The sequence below is a fragment of the Amblyraja radiata genome, chromosome 22, assembly GCF_010909765.2.
Source record: "Amblyraja radiata isolate CabotCenter1 chromosome 22, sAmbRad1.1.pri, whole genome shotgun sequence".
Lineage (NCBI taxonomy): Eukaryota > Metazoa > Chordata > Chondrichthyes > Rajiformes > Rajidae > Amblyraja > Amblyraja radiata.
This window is the reverse complement of record NC_045977.1, coordinates 11,958,471-11,976,279: the sequence shown is the minus strand read 5'-3', so window position 1 is coordinate 11,976,279 and position 17,809 is coordinate 11,958,471. Positions and strand designations below refer to the sequence as shown.

The window sequence follows — 17,809 nt, the reverse complement described above, 5'->3', positions numbered from 1 at the left end:
TGTGAGTCTGTGGAATTCTCTGCCTCAGAGGGCCTTGGAGGCAGGTTCTCTCGATGCTTTCAAGAGAGAGCTTGATAGGGCTCTTAAAAATAGCAGTCAGGGGATATGGGGAGAAGGCAGGAAAGGGGTACTGATTTGGGATGATCAGCCATGATCACATTAAATGGCGGTGCTGGCTCGAAGGGCCGAATGGCCTACTCCTGAACCTATTGTGTATTGTCTATTGTCATCGCAAGGCACTTTAGAGGCGTAAATGTTATTTGCCAGTGACATGTTGTCTTGTCCTTGGTGCATGTAGGTGGGGATGCTCGATTTGCTGACAAGCTGTGAATAAAATCGGCCTTTCAGCAATTGCTCCAGATCACAGCATCTGCCATCTCTTATGTCTTCAGCAACTTCTGACCTTGTGTTGGGAGCAGTAAAAGTTAGTTGATCCCAAGGAACATCTCTAGTGATATCTAGAGCTTAGATGATTGACCACAACCATTCTTCTTTGTGTGAAATATGTTTCCAATAGTTGGGTTGGTTTCCCCATGATGCTCATTCACTTCAGCTTTACCCATTTTCCTTTATGCCTTTGAGGTGAATTCAAAAGGTCAATCACTCTAGCCTCTCCTCCAGCATTTCCTCCTCAGTCTATGTTTGGACAAGAACTATGATGAGATTAGCATTAGGGAGCTGGGTGCTTTTGGTGAACTCAAATGTGGGAAATTGTGCGTGGATTTTCGAGGTGTGTTACTTGGCAGCACTATTGGTGGGATCTTCATCATTTTGCTGATGATTGAGGGGTGACAATTTGCCAGAGCAGATTCTTGAATCTCTGAAATTGTCTATCCTGGAGGGTAGTGGAGATTGGATCACGAGAGATCATATATAGAGGAGGTTGAAAGATCGGAAATTGAGGCCACAGAAGAGGAATTGAGGCCTGGTTAGATCAGTCTTAGTCATCTTATATGGCAGTGTAGTCTTGAGGAGTCAGATGGCCTGCTCCTGCTCTTATTTTCTTCTGCTCTTAAGAGTTATTGTGCTATTTGTTAGCTGGATGTATCTTAGATTTAGATTTATTATGGTCATGTGTACTGAGGTACAGTGAGAAGCTTTGTTTTGCATGCTATCCAAAACAGATCAGATACACCATATATTAATATTATTATGTCAAACTCAAGTACAATAGATAGAGGAAATGGGAAGACACGGCATGCTGAATTTGGTTCTCAGCATTGCATCACATTGTAACACATCAGTTTCATAGACCATGAAGCTGGGGTAAAGGTGAATTGGACAGTATCCTAGGCCTATCTTTCATATTATTGGGTTGGAGCTGTATTAGAACAGCTTGGGCAGAGGAGCATGGTTTTCTGGAGTCTAGGTCATCAGAACCAGGATACCATCTGGTCCCGTAGCCTCCAATGCATCCAGTGCTCAGTAAATTCTTAATATCATATGTGGTTGAAGACTGGTTTCTGTGATGTTGCAGATTTTCAGAGGAGGGTGAACATGACTGCAAACATTTCAGCCTTCCTTTAGCACTCACATGCTGGGCCCTGCAGTCATTGAAGAGGGGGATGTTCTTGGAGCATCCTGCTCTCATTAGCTTGTCCCACCACATCCATGACTTCAATCCGCTCTGTTGGTGATGAAGTTGCCATCTGCTTTTAACCTGCATGCAGTTCCTGTGTTTTAGCTTCATTAGCTTAGTAACTCATGTGCACATATATTGAAGAAGTCTGAAGAAGGGTCTCGACCCAAAATGTCACCTATTCCTTCGCTCCATAGATGAGCTACACACGATGGGTTTCTCCAGCATTTTTGTCTACCATTATATATATATCAGATTCAGCTATCGGCAAACCCATCTGCACCCGTTTATGAACTAGGGTTGAACCCTGCCTTGAGAGTAATGGTAGACTGTAGTTACTAATTGTGCTTGTGTGAATTTCTGTCTTATCCACAGCTTCTCAATGATGCCCACTATTGTGCTACCAGACCTGTTGCAAGTTTATGCCATTTAGTAAGATTTTATTGCCACACGACATGGTAGAGAGTGCCCTTCGGTGTGAAGATGGGATCTTGTTTTTGCGAGAATGGTATGGTGGTCTTCGATCGGTTTTGTGGGCATCTGCCAATGGTAGTTGAGCACGGATGAGCTCTACCTGTGGCACAGATAGTTTTGCCATCTCAATCTCTGTCTCATCTGGCGTAGTCAGTGTGGACGTGGCACGTTTTCACTATGACTGCATGGATTTTCCCCAGGAACTCCCCGTGCCAAACACGTGCTGGTTAGTCAGTAGGTTAATGCCTATCGTATATTAGCCCTAATGTAGGTGAGGGGTAGGTGAATCAGGGGGCGTTGATGACCATATGAGAGGGTGCAAGTCACAAGGAAAAATAGGTGCGGGAATAGGATGATGGGATTGATCAGATAGTTGGCGTGGACTGAATGGGCAAAATGGGCTCGCACTACATTAGAAGGAAATAATGATGTGGATTTTATCCCTTGTGGGACTCACTCACTCCCCACAACAGAGCCTGAACGGCAGCCACTTCCTTCAGCATTCGACCCACTCAGTCAATCGTGGTACAGCCATGCCGCTGTTATTCTTGGGCATTGAGGTTCCCCAGCCAGCGGGCATTCTTTCCACTATTTTCAAAAGTACACAAAGTGCTGGAGTGATTCAGCAGGTCGGGCAGCATCTCTGGAGAACGCAGATAGGTGACATTTCGGGCCTGGGCCCTTCTTCAGACTGAGGAAGTAAGAAGAGTCTTGACCCGAAATGTCACCTCTCCATGTTCTCCATAGATGTTGCCTGCTCCAGGTGAGTTACACCTTCACTTTGTACATTTTTTGTGTATTAAGTTCATGTCATAGGAGCAGAATTAGACTATTTGGCCCATCAACACTACTCTGCCATTCAATCATGGATGATTTACCTTTCTCTCTCAATCCCATTCTCCTGCCTTCTCCGTATAACCTTTGACATCCTTACTAATCAAGAGCCTGTCAATCTCCACCTTAAAAATACCCAATGACTTGGCCTCCACAGCTGCATGCGGCAATGAATTCCATAGATTAAACCCTCTGTTTAAAGAAATTCCTCCTCGTCTCCTTTCTAAAGGTACATATTTTATTCTGAGGCTGTGACCTTTGGTCCTAGGATCTCCTACTTGTGGAAACATCCTCTCCTCATCCAGGCCTTTCTCTATTTGGTAAGTTTCAATGAGTCCCACTGCCTCATCCATCTAAACTCCAGCGAGTACAGGCCCAGAGCTGTCAAACGCTCGGCAGTTCTTTATTTCTATCCTTGCTACTTTCAATGCCTCTTCTAAGTGTTCAATCGGAAGGACCACAGGAGTATCACTGCGGGAGGAAGTTGGGTGCAGGGCTGGATTTACATATAAGCTTGACAAGCTTAAGCTAGGGCCTCGAGACCTAGGGGGGCCTTGCAGAGTCGGATTTACCACTAGGCTTCATAGGTTGAAGCCTAGGGCCTCGAAATCTAGGGTGCCTCTGGCCAAGGCAGGGCACCTGTTATTCAACTCTGGGCAGGCACCTCCCTCTCTCTCTCTCTCTCTCTCTCTCTCTCTGTCAACCTCCGTCTCCGCCCGCCATCTGTATCCGTGTCCGGGCCGTTTGTTTGGAAGTGGAATTAAATAATAGAAATTGCATTCATTGCAACGTGTAAAAAGAGTTGAGATACTGTATTATAGTTTAGCTGCATGTCATTGTGGTATATATCATGTCTTGATTGGTGAATATGTTTAGTTTGTGACTTTATTTGAAGCAGAAATAATATGTGAATGCTTCATTGAGCATAATTCCGACTGGTAACTACGCACTTCGTCCGAGCACATTATCGCATGCGTCATGCAAGCTGTCTTAAATGACCACCTAAACTGTCATTTGGCAACATAAAGCTGCCAAGGTTGCCCGGCTGGCAACAGAGAAAAAAAAATTAAGTGAGAGCCCTGCAAGGTGTATAATATTTTTGACATTGTCATAGGCCTTTCTTACATATACTGTCACAACGCACTGTAGTCTCTAAACAACCCTTCAGTCATTTTCCTTCCCCTCAACTTTCAGAATAATAGTGTTTTAAGCCAATAACTCGACACTAGCACTGGCAATAAATAAATAAATTAAAAAGCGCAGCTTTCCAGCCCCTTATCTCATTGGCCACGCTCGGCTGCAAATCGGTGTCAATCTGGTGGACCATCTTCCTCAAGTCGTAGGGGTGCGGGATTGGGCGGGGTCTCACAAGTCTCACAGTTTAGTTTAAATCCGGCCATGGTTGGGTGGCATTCTACTCTGTGGCTTCTTGCCTTTGCTTGGCCTGGTGCAATTTCACTTAATGGGTCTGAAAATGATTGTTGAGGATTGCCTGGACTACCCTTCACACCTGAGAGAGAAACAATTGACGTTTCAAAGATGGACACCAAGTGCTGGAGTAACGGCGGGTCAGCCAGCATCTCTGGAGAAAAAGGATGGGTGACCTTTCAGGTCGAGACCCTTCTTCAGACCCAAAACTGAAATGTCCATATCCTTTAATTCCAGAGATGCTGCCTGACCCGCTGAGTTACTTCAACGCTTTTGTGACTAACCAGCATCTGCAGTTCCTCTCTGCACAGTTAAAGTTTCAATTGGACATTCTTGCATCAGTCAGTATCAGTTCCTTCCTGTAAACAAAAGTGTTTTTCTCTGCTTTAAGGGTCCCGCGTGGATATAGTGCCTTTCAGAATGTCCAAAAACACATGAAGTGCAGTGGGCATGGTTTAAATGTAGGAATTGCATTCCTACTCTTAATTATTTCACAAATACAATGAAGTTAATAATTATTTGGAGGAGTGGCCAAGAATCTCTTCTGATTGCCAATGTCGACCATCCCGATGCTGCTTGGCCCAATGAGTTCCTGCGGCAGTTTGTCTTTTGCTTTTTAAACTCCGGATTCCGGCAACTGCAGCCTTCGGCGTCTCCAACCCCTCCCCTCCCACGGCGGTTTATTTCAGGTGAACTTTCAGTCAAGTTTTTGTGATCGAGGATTACGGCGCCTGCGTTGGAGCGGGGAGTTCCCCGGCTGCTCACTGTTCCTGATGCTGATCTGGAGCGGGGAAAGCGAGAGGAGCAAAGCTGGCGCCGCTAGTGGAGGAGCTCTCATTCCCTTGGGCAGGTCAGACCCTCACCAACCTTACTGCCATAATCCCTGTGAAGCCTAGACCGGGCTGCCCTCACCCTGCTCTCTGGTTGCTTGCGTTTATGTAAAGTTTCAGTTTGTTAAATCTGATCTTTGGAAAAACAAGTCACTGCTAAAATCCAGATGGGATGTTCGCTGTTTATTGTTATTTTTTTCCAAGATAAATCTTAAACTGCGTGTGTAATCTGGTTTGCTGTTGCTATTTGTGCATCCCGATTATGTTAATTTCACGCTGCCTATTTTGTTTAACAAAGAGAAACGGGGAACTGCAGATGCCGCTTTACAACAATTTATGTGCTAAACATAAATACAGTAAGCGTTTTTAAAAATAACTAAAAGCTGAGGCGATCCAAATGCTGTTGTAGCAATGGACATGTGTTGGAGGGAAGCCAGCGTTCTCTGTGGGGTTGGTCGCTTCCCTTGGACTGCTTGGCGTCCCATAACAATCACAGATCAATGGTAACTTGGAGTAATCGTGGAGGCGGCAATGCCTGCACTGCTTCAGCCAGTTTGAAGGGGCGTCTCGACCCGAAACGTCCACTGTCCGTCCCCCCCAAACCCCCTGCCCCTTCCTCTTTCCCACATTTGTTGTCTGCCCGCTGAGACTCCTCCAGCAGTTTGCATAGGACGGGTGTCAGAACTAGACCGAGAGTTTACAGAATTAACAATTGAAACAACAAACAGGAGATTGCTTCTTGTAATTCTCTGATTGTCGCCGGGATGATAAACGTGCAGGTGTGTGTGCGAGGCCAGCTTTCTATATCCGTATGTGTCTTACATAGGGAAATCAATACTACTAAATATGAGCTACACATGCAGAGCTTCCTTAGACCGATGCCAAGAATACCTAAATTTCCTTACTGTTATCCGGATCGAACGCTGCGAAATAATGAATAGTGACAAAAAAAACACACGTAAACGTGGTCCCGTGTGGACAGAAAACAGTTTACTGTTACATGTCGGCGCGTAATTGTTGTTGGATACTGATTGGAGAAAAACACATGCTTTCCGGGAAACTGAAAGTAAGTTTGAGAGTACGATCATACTGGGATTATTAATAGCCAAGAAAGTCGGGGATTTCGACAAGCCCTGTCCTTTCATACATGTGGAGTTACCGGTGGCTATTTGCACATGTTTCCCTTTTACCCCGTCGCCCCCAACAATTAAAGCAAATCATCTTCTCAGTTACATTGCAAATGTGCAAACTGGTTAGCAGAGGAGAGGTGAACACGTGTTATTTTAAAATTGAACCCCGAGCCACCTCCTCCTGTTCGATTAGAATATCGGCAGCATGGGATTGGCTTTGTTATTTTTTGATGTGTACACTCATTAATAAATGTAGCAGATCAGGCAGCCGCAGTGTCTGCAAAATGAGAAAGTTAACATTTCAGATTGATGATCCGTCAATCTGGGAAAGAGTGTAATTGGGTCACTTTATATATTCCCTTCGTCCTAAAATATATAGATATGATCTCCATCTGCTGTGATCTGTCGTTTTCACACCATATCATTCCATGTCTCTAGTTTCCCTCTCCTCTGACTCTCAGACGGAAGAAGGGTCTCGACCCGAAATGACACCTATTCTTTCTCCAAAGATGCTGCCTGTCCTGCTGAGTTACTCCAGCATCTTGTGTCTGTCTTGAGTGTAAACCAGTATCTGCAGTTCCTTCCTACACACACACCCACACACACACACATTTGGATATGATGCAGACACAAGAAACAGATGCTAAAATCTTAAGTGAAACACAAAGTATTGGAGGTCAGGCATCATCTGTGTAGGAAACTGGACAAACATCCGTTTGGGTCGGGACCTTTCGTCAGATTCACTGTGGTGGGAACTGGAAAAGGGAGGTGGTGGGCGGAGGGGGCAAGACACAGCCTGGCAAGTGATCGATGGATATAAGTGGGGGGGGGGGGGGTAGTTGGTGACTGGATAGGGGGAGTAAGTAACAAAGGCTAGAACTGAAAATGAGACAAAAGGGTGTCAGACAAGGGGAGAAGAGGAGTTCAAGGTAGAGTAAGATGGAGGCATATACCTGTAGTAGGAATGTTACAAAATGTTGAGATTTTAAAAATCAAGCCTATAATTTATCCCATCAGATAAAGCATAACAATAACTTTAATTTGATATCTAATTCACTTTCATAGCTTCAGTATTAAAAAGGTTATGATCATTTTCATACTCGGAAATTAGCATCTTGTTCCCTACTGCTTTTCCATTGACTTAACACAAAAACTGTGATCGAGGACAGTCAAAAGCTCATAACTTTCTTAAAAATTAAGAAAACTGAATGAAATTTTCAGTTATTATAGATTGAATCATTCTGAAACAAATATGAAACATCCTACTTGGATGACCTGAAATTAAAGCATATAATTAGTTAGTTACCTAATTATAGCTAATTACAAAATTGACCGTTGTGACGGAAATAGTAATAAACACCCAGACTGCCTTGAAAATTCAAAAATGTGATATTCTCAAGATCAGAACTTTAATATTATTGTATTATATGCTGTAAGTCCACAACAGAAATCGTAACGAAATTACGATTTCTAGCAAAAGACCAAGTCTTTATGGAGAAGATCAGTTGCTAGCTGGTTCATTGGCATATCATAATCAGTAGCATCATCATACTCCTCAGATTGTAACCAATAAGCAACTCTGTACAACACCTGTCCCTTTACCTCCCCCCTCGACTCCATTCAAAGACCCAAGCAGTCGTTCCAGGTGCGACAGAGGTTCACCTGTATCTCCTCCAACATCATCTACTGCATCCGCAGCTCTAGATGTCAGCTGATCTACATTGGTGAGACTAAGCGGAGGTTGGGCGATCGTTTCGCCGAACACCTCCGCTCGGTCCACAAGAACCTACCTGACCTCCCGGTGGCTCAGCACTTCAACTCCCCCTCCCATTCCCAATCCGACCTCTCTGTCCTGGGTCTCCTCCATTGCCAGAGTGAGCAACACCGGAAATTGGAGGAACAGCACCTCATAGAGGAGCCTGCATCCGGCGGGCATGAACATTGAATTCTCCCAATTTTGTTAGCCCTTGCTGTCTCCTCCCCTTCCTTAGCCCTCGAGCTGTCTCCTCCCATCCCCCAGCCCTCGGGCTCCTCCTCCTCCTTTTTTCCTTCCTTCTCCCCCCCACCCCCTATCAGTCTGAAGAAGGGTTTCGGCCCGAAACGTTACCTATTTCCTTCGCTCCATAGATGCTGCTGCACCCGCTGAGTTTCTCCAGCATTTTTGTGTAGCAACTCTGTACACCTTGTTTTTCCTCAACTTTTCAATTTTGGCATTGTAAACTACAAGTTTTTGCTCTTCAAACCACGCATGACATGCCTTTCTGCCCACTACTTTCCCATTAAGAATGCCCTGTAGATCATCACATTTGGAGTAGTCCAAATTCGGAAAATCTCTGCGAATGCTCCCTAAATCAGTCTCTTTTGCTGGGCATTTAGATTGACAGTTTTGCATTTCTTCTTCAGAGACATCTGTTTAAAATGTAAGGAAAAAAACCCACTGAACAGCATTAACAGAAACAAGTTATTATTTGCAGTTTTAGAAAAAAAGGTAGAAATGATAAGTTAAACGCTAAAACAAATAGAAAATAACCAATAAAAAATTTGTATTCATCAGTTTCATCAAATCAATTAATCTAATCAATCCATCAAGTCATCTAAATTCAATTACTAGATCTAAACATCTATCCATTTCTTTAAAAAAGGCGAACATTTTTAAATAGCCTAAGTATCCAAATTACAAATAACAAACTGATCCCATTCACACAAGAATTCACAATATAACATGATTTTAAAATCTCACTTTGTCATGAATTTATATGTCAAATGGAAGGAATTTAATGTTTAATTCCCATAAATTAATCCAGAAACATCCACTCTCAAGATTTTTTATTATTTTTTGCACAATGCATCTGACTAAAACTGTACTGTGGATATTTAGTATGAAAATATTGATCATGGATAGACAATAACACAAAATATAGATGATTTAAGAAATGTCCTAATTCTTTAGGGGACGGGGGTTCCCCTCCCCTACCATAGATGAGGCTCCCACCAGGGTCTCTTCAATACCCCGCAACACTGCTCTCTCTCCCCATCCCCCCCACTCGGAACAAGGGCAGAGTCCCCCTAGTCCTCACCTTCCATCCCACCTAGCCGTCACATACAACAAATTGTCCTCCGTCATTTTCGCCACCTCCAACGTGACCCCACCACTCGCCACATCATCCCATCTCCCCCCCCCCCCCCCCCCCCCCCCCCCCTGTCTGCTTTCCGCAAAGACTGCTCCCTCCATAACTCCCTGGTCAATTCTTCCCTTCCCACCCCCTCCCCAGGCACTTTCCGTTGCAACGCAAGAGATGCTACACGTGTCGCTTTACCTCCCCCCTCAACTCCATTCAAGGACCCAAGCAGTCGTTCCAGGTGCGACAGAGGTTCACCTGCACCTCCTCCAACCTCATCTATTGCATCCACTGCTCTAGATATCAGCTGATCTACATAGATGAGACCAAGCGTAGGCTTGGCGATCGTTTCGCCGAACACCTCCGCTCGGTCCGCATTAACCAACCTGATCTCCCTGTGGATCAGCACTTCAACTCCCCCTCCCATTCCGAATCTGACCTTTCTGTCCTGGGCCTCCTCCATTGCCAGAGTGAGCACCGCCGGAAATTGGAGGAGCAGCACCTCATATTGACTTCGCCTTGAACATTGACTTCTCCAATTTTCGGTAGCCCTTGCTGTCTCCTCCCCTTCTCAGCTCTCCCTCAGCCCTCTGGCTCCTCCTCTTCCTTTCTTCTTCCCGCCCCCCCCCCCCCCCCCCCCACCCTGCATCAGTCTGAAGAAGGGTTTCGGCTCGAAACGTTGCCTATTACCTTCACTCCATAGATGCTGCCTCACCCGCTGAGTTTCTCCAGCATTTTTGTCTACATATAGATGATTTAGATGTTCTTATGACATGATTGTGCAAAAAAATAATGAATTTGATTATCTTGAGAGTGGATGTTTCTGGAATGTGATCGATTGGAATGTTACCGTTGCCATAAATTTTAAGCCCATATCAGCAGGCAAGACACGGCCGATTCGTATGGGGCCTACAACCAATACAAACAAGCATTTTAATTCCCCCCCCCCCCCAAAGCCTCCGGAATTGCACGCACATGCAGTGGCAGGTCTGTAGCACCGCCGACGGTAGGTTTTGTAACAACTCTACATATAGGTAGAAGGGGGGAGTGGGGGAACGAGGAGGGATTAAAGGGAAATGGGGATAGGGATGATAGATGATAAGGGAAGGAGACATCTTTGCCAATGACACAAAGTTGGGTGGCAGTGTGAGCTGCGAGAAGGATGCTATGAGGCTGCAGGGTGACTTGGATAGGTTGGGAGAGTGGGCAGATGCATGGCAGATGCAGTATAATGCGATACATGTGAGGTTATCCACTTTGGTGGCAAGAACAAGAAGGCAGATTATTATCTGAATGGTGTCAGATTAGGAAAGGGGAAAGTACAACGGGACGTGGGTGTCTTTGTACACCAGTCACTGAAAGTAAGCATGCAGGTACAGCAGGCAGTGAAGAAAGTTAATAGAATGTTAGCCTTCATTGCGAGAGGATTTGAGTTTAAGAGCAAGGAGGTCCTACTGCAGTTGTACAGGGTCCTGGTGAGACTAGACCCGGAGTATTGTGTGCAATTTTGGTCTCCTAATTTGAGGAAGGACATTCTTGCTATTGAGGGAGTGCAGTATAGGTTCACCAAGTTAATTCCCAGGATGGCGGGACTGACATATGATGAAAGAATGAGTCGACTGGGCTTGTATTCACTGGAATTTAGGATGAGAGGGGATCTTATAGAAACATATAACATTTTTAAAGGATTGGACATGCTAGATGCAGGAAAAATGTTCCCGATGTTGGGGGAATCCAGAACGGCGGTGTAGCGGTAGAGTTGCTGCCTTACAGTGAATGCAGTGCCAGAGACCGTTCGATCGAGACTACGGGTGCTGTCTGTCCGGAGTTTGTATGTTCTCCCAGTGACCTGCGTGGGTTTTCTCCAAGATTTTCGGTTTCCTCCCACACTCCAAAGACGTACAAGTTTGTAGGTTAATTGGCTTGGTAATTGTAAAAATTGTCCCTAGTTGTAGGATGGCGTTAATGTGCGGGGATCGCTGGTCAGCACGGACCCGGTGGCTGAAGGGCCTGTTTCCGCGCTGAATCTCTAAACTAAACTAACCAATACTCACGGTTTAAGAATAAAGGCTAGGCCATATAGGACTGAGATGAGGAAAAACTTTTTCACCCAGAAGTTGTGAATCTGGAATTCTCTGCCATAGAAGGCAGTGGGGGCCAATTCACTGGATGTTTTCAAGAGAGAGTTTAGCTCAGGGCTAAAGGAATCAAGGGTTATGGGGAAAAAGCATGAACGGAGTATTGATTTAGGATGATCAGTCATGATCTTATTGAATGGCGGTGCTGGCTCGAAGGGCCGAATGGCCTACTCCTGCACCTATGTTTTCTATGTTTCTAAGTGCGCCTGGGTGGAGCGGCGGGGGTGGAATTACTTGAAATTGGGTTTTCAATGTTCATACAATGGGTTTCAAGCTACCCAAGCGGAATACGTAGTGCTGTTCTCCAAATTGCATGAGGCCCCACTCTGGCAATGGAGGAGGCCCAGGACAGAAAGGTCAGTATGGGAATGGGAAGGGGAATTAAAATAGTTAGTAACCAGGACATCCAGCAGACAATAGACAATAAACAATAGACAAAATAGGTGCATGAGTAGGCCATTCACCCTTCGAGTCAGCACCACCATTCAATGTGATCATGACTGATCATCCGCAATCAGTACCACGTTCCTGCCTTCACCCCATATCCCTTAACCCCGCTATCTTTAAGACCTCTATCTAACTCTCTCTTGAAAGCATCCAGAGAATTAGTCCTCCATTGCCTTCTGTGGCAGATAATTCCACATTTTCACAACTCTTTGGTTTTTCCTCATCTCCGTACTAAATGGCCTACCCCTTATTCTTAAACTGTGGTCCCTGGTTCTGGACTCCCCCAACATCCTCTAGCGTGTCCAATCCCTTAATAATCTTATATGTTTCAATAAGATATCCTCTCATCCTTCTAAATTCCAGTGTATACAAGCCCAGCTGCTCCATTCTATCAACATATGACAGTTCCACCATCCTGGAAATCAACCTCGTGAACCTACGCTGCACTCCCTCAATAGCAAGAATGTCCTTCCTCAAATTTGGAGACCAAAACTGCATACAATACTCTAGGTGTGGTCTCACTAGGACCCTGTACAACTGCAGAAGGACCTCTTTACTCCTATACTCAACTCCTCTTGTTATGAAGGCCAACATGCCATTAGCTTTCTTCACTGCCTGCTGTACCTGCATGCTTACTTTCAGTGAAGGATAACAAGGACCCCCAGATCTCGTTGTACTTCCCCTTTTCCTAACTTGACACCATTTAGATAATAATCTGCCTCCTGTTCTTGCCACCAAAGTGGATAACCTCACATTTATCCACATTAAACTGCATCTGCCATGCATTTGCCCACTCACCCAACCCTTCCAAGTCACCCTGCATCCTCATAGCATCCTCTTCACAGTTCACACTGCCACCCAGCTTTTGTCATCTGCAAATTTGCTAATGTTACTTTTAATCCCTTCATCTAAATCATTGATGTATATTGTAAATAGCTGCGGTCCCAGCACCGAGCCTTGCGGTACCCCACTAGTCACTGCCTGCCATTCTGAAAGGGACCCGTTAATCTCTACTTTTTGTTTCCTGTCTGCCAAACAATTTTCTATCCATGTCAGTACCCTATCCCCAACACCATGTGCTCTAATTTTGCCCACTAATCTCCTATGTGGAACCTTATCAAAGGCTTTCTGAAAGTCTAGGTACACTACATCCACTGGCTCTCCATTGTCCATTGTCCTAGTTACACCCTCAAAAAACTCCAGAAGATTAGTCAAGCATGATTCCCCTTCGTAAATCCATGCTGACTCGGACTGATCCTGTTACTGCTATTCAAATGTGCAACTATTTCACCTTTTATAATTGACTCCAGCATCTTCCCCTCCACCGATGTCAGACCTTGGCAGACAGAGCTCAAGTGTTTGGCGAAACAATCCCCTACTCTTCGTCTTGAGAGCACTGAATGTAGTGGATGAGTTTAGAGGAGGTGCATATGAACCTCTGTCTCACCTGGAAGGGCTGCTGGGATCCCTTGTTGAAGGTGAGGGAGGAGTTATAGGATCAGATTGGAGGGGGAAGCGAATGGGATGTGACAAAGGTTGTCATGTGTGTAAACTGTAAAGTAATGAACTCTGTAAGTTTAGATATCTTGGTTTCACACTGTGTGTAGCAGAACACTCCATTTCTACTATGAAAGATATATGTGTGACATGGCCTCAGTTTTCTTTTCTATGGGGCGGCACGGTGGCACAGCGGTAGATTTGCTGCCTTACAGCGCCAGAGACCCGGGTTTGATCCTGACTACGGGTGCTGTCTGTACGGAGTTTGTACGTTCTCCCCATAAACTGCATAGGTTTTCTCCAGGTGCTCTCGTTTCTACACATACCCAATGACGTACATGTTTGTAGATTAATTGGCTTTGGTAAAATTGTAAATTCTCCACAGTGTGGAGGATTGTGCTAGTGTGCAGGGATTGCTGGTCGGCGTGGACTTGGTGGGCCGAGGGACCTGTTTCCGCGCTGTATCTTTAAACCAAACGAAACTAAAGTGCAATCTAGCCTATTGCACATGTCCTGTGGCCATACATTTGGCAATTTGTAAGTTCCTTTCTTTATGTTCTCGTTCCATTGCCACCTCATGTCATCGTTTCTTTGTTCCTTTTTTCTCTCTCTCACTAACTGCATCCATTAACTAATGATTGGATGACCACTACAGTTATCCCTACAGCATCCCTTGCCTCACTCTGTCAGAGGCGTTCCCTTTGCTCTCTCCACACATGGGTTGCAGGTAGCAATTATTTGTACCTTCTCCCCCAGGGTTTTTTTTTAATGTGCTTGCATGATCGAGGCTCCAGTGTTACATTTGGATATATCTCATCCTTGATAGTATCATAAATTAGAGCCACTGGATGATACTGCATAGAAAAAGCCCCCCCCCAAATCCATGCTGACCATCAAGTATCCAACCAAACTAATCCTATTTATCTCCCCACATTCAATCCCCTTCCATCCCAATTCTACCGCTCACTTGGTAGGAACAATTTATCGTGGCCATTTAACCAATCAACTAAATATCTTTGGGATGTGGGAGGGAACGGGAACATCTGGAGGAAGCCACATGGTCACACAGGACGTGCAAACTCCGTACAGACGGAACTGAAGGTCAACATTTACCTGGATCACTGCAGCTGTGAGGCAGCATCTCCACTAGCTACGCTTTTATGCCACACTACTACTAATAGGCTGTGGGCCGAGCATCAAAAATGTGTCTAGAAATAGGATTTCGTGACCCAAGTCACCAAACTACATGAAATTTTCACATATAGTGTAATTTTTTTAATATAAATCACCCCTGAAACTCGATATGAAGAAGACTTGCACATTTTTATTAAATTAGAGAAAAACCGGAAAAATCTCGGGAATTTTTTAGTCCAATCAAAGCACATTTAACATTGAGTTGTCTGCCAGTTGGCCAATCACGCGCTTTGTTTCAGGCTAGCACACAAAATGGCTGAGGGGGCTTCACAGATGCCTGTTTTACTGGAGATTCCGATTTGTTGTTCTGTGGAATAAATGTCGTGGAAACTTGCAGCAGGTAATTGTATTTAGTGGGAAAAGCATTAAAAAGGCTGAAGAAAGTGCTGCGGTGGATTAAAGTGCAAGAAAGCCTTCAAAGTCCCTGCTGATGTGCTGGAACACAAAGAAGGCCCCCATGAATCAACTCTAAGTGAAAGGTAAGACTAAAGTCTGAATTTATGAAAATCTATCTGTATGGACTTTAATTAATTTAATTGCACCCTTTATAATGTGAATAAATTCATTCATTCATTCATTCCTTATTCATTCATTCACTCACTTACTCATTCATTCATTCATTCATGAAATTGAGGGCCTAAACTATAACACAGTCAATTAAACATTGTCACTAATGCCAGCCTGTTGTAGAGTAATAAGTCTTTAACAAATAATCTCGGAGCTGCCTGCGAAAACTTACCGGGAAAAAGTGCTCCGATCGCGGTGCCTAGGTACTAGCGGTAAAGTGAAGCCGCGGTCTCAATTAATAAGCGGCCGATTCGCGATCGCGGAGCCGCGGATCATCTCCGCGGGCGGGTGGGGGGGGAGGGGGAGGCTGTACATAGTGCCGTCTGTAGCGGTCGTTTTCAGACCCCGATAACGGGAGAAAAACGGAGGGATATCGATCGCTATTTACCGCGAGTACCTAGGTCCTGCGATCGGAGCACTTTTTCCCGGTAAGTTTTCGCAGGCAACTCCGAGATTATTTGTTAAAGACTTATTACTCTACAACAGGCTGGCATTAGTGACAATGTTTAATTGACTGTGTTATAGTTTAGGCCCTCAATTTCATGAATGAGTAAGTGAGTGAATGAATGAATAAGGAATGAATGAATGAATGAATTTATTCACATTATAAAGGGTGCAATTAAATTAATTAAAGTCCATACAGATAGATTTTCATAAATTCAGACTTTAGTCTTACCTTTCACTTAGAGTTGATTCATGGGGGCCTTCTTTGTGTTCCAGCACATCAGCAGGGACTTTGAAGGCTTTCTTGCACTTTAATCCACTTCGCAGCACTTTCTTCAGCCTTTTTAATGCTTTTCCCACTAAATACAATTAACCTGCTGCAAGTTTCCACGACATTTATTCCACAGAACAACACATCGGAATCTCCAGAAAAACAGGCATCTGTGAAGCCCCCTCAGCCATTTTGTGTGCTAGCCTGAAACAAAGCGCGTGATTGGCCAACTGGCAGACAACTCAATGTTAAACGTGCTTTGATTGGACAAAAAAATTCCCGAGATTTTTCCGGTTTTTCTCTAATTTAATAAAAATGTGCAAGTCTTCTTCATATCGAGTTTCAGGGGTGATTTATATAAATTTTTTTACACAATATGTGACAATTTCATGTAGTTTGGTGACTTGGGTCACGAAACTGCAGAATAAAGATCCTCGGCCCACAGCCTATAACAACATTGCCTGAAATCTGCAACATCCAGGTTCAGGAATAGCTTATTACCCACCACCATCAGGTTATTAAACTCAATTCAAACAAAACTCTGAATATTAATAGCCCATTGCACATTTATTTAATTATGTGTGTATATATATATTCAATGGTAATTGGACACACTGATCTGCTCTGTCTTTATGCCTACTATATTCTGTTGTGCTGAAGCAAAGCAAGAATATCATTGTCCTATCTGGGACACATGACAATAAACTCTCTTGATTCTTGATTGATTCTTGATTTATTAACAAATTAGTATAATAAATTACTAACAAAAGTAGTTAAAGTATTTGCAGCTAGGACTAGTTTGGCCTACTAAAATCTTACCTACACCATCATGAGCCTTGCAACACAGGTGAACCTGTATGCCAACACTGAGCCTTTAATAAAGCTGTCCATTTTTATCTGCACCCCACTTTTTTTTAAAATCCAATTACTTTTCTTTACGAACATGACCTTTTGAAAGTTTATGTTAAATCTAACTAAAGATTTTCAGAACATAGACTGTTAAACTGTTGCAGGATTAAAGTCACACAATCTGCTTTAGGACTTGCATGTTGGGTTTCATTTTCAAAGGTTTGTGCACATATATATTTGTGGCTCATTGTTCCTGCACGCTGTAAGGGAACTTTGCGCACCACACTTTCATTTGCTGCTTGTTTGCTCAGTGAGGCAACCTACTATACTATGAGTCTGAAGAAAGGTTTCGGCCCGAAACGTTGCCAATTTCCTTCGCTCCATAGATGCTGCTGCACCCGCTGAGTTTCTCCAGCATTTTTGTGTACCTCTGAAAACTGCTAACTCCAGGTTCAAGAACAGCCTCCACCCACCAACCATCACGCTCTTGAACCACCTGCACGATCCAAACAACAACCCTGCCTCAGCACTGAACCACAACGGAATTTGCACTGTTACTTTGGCTTGCTGTCCCATAGTCTAGTTTACCTCAAATTATTAGATTAATAGATAAATTACAGAATGTTTAATCATAATCATATTTTATTAGCCAAGTATGTTTTGCAACTTACGAGAAATTTTATTTCCATACAGTCATACTAATAAAAAGCAACAGCACACAAAGAATACATTTTAACATGAACATCCACCACAGTGACTCATCCGCATTCCTCACTGTGATGGAAGGTGAAAGAAAGTTCAATCTCTCCCTTCTTTATCCTCCAGCAGTCAGGGGGGCCTCTAACCTTGCGTTGACGGGACAATCTTACTCCCGTATCCGGCGGCGGGCCTCCTCGTCGGGGCGATCAAGCTCCTGCATTGGGGGGGGGATCTCACCTCCCCCGCGCCGGGCGATCTACCCTGGGTCCGGGCTAGTCGAACGTCGTGCGGCTTTAGGAGTTTCCCAAC

General features: G+C 44.3%; 1 protein-coding gene across 3 annotated transcripts in view; it reads left to right on the top strand.

Annotated features, from left to right (window-relative positions):
- The window catches only part of ciita (class II major histocompatibility complex transactivator), a 97,078-nt gene that overhangs the window by 31,999 nt on the left and 47,270 nt on the right, over positions 1-17,809 (top strand). Inside the window, exon 1 of one of the 3 annotated variants that reach the window (XM_033040419.1) lies at positions 5,056-5,165. The exons of the other annotated variants lie outside the window; for them this stretch is intronic. The gene's annotated coding sequence lies outside the window, so the exon portion shown is untranslated. Of the gene's footprint in view, positions 1-5,055; positions 5,166-17,809 lie in introns of those variants that run through there. 3 annotated transcript variants of the gene reach the window in all.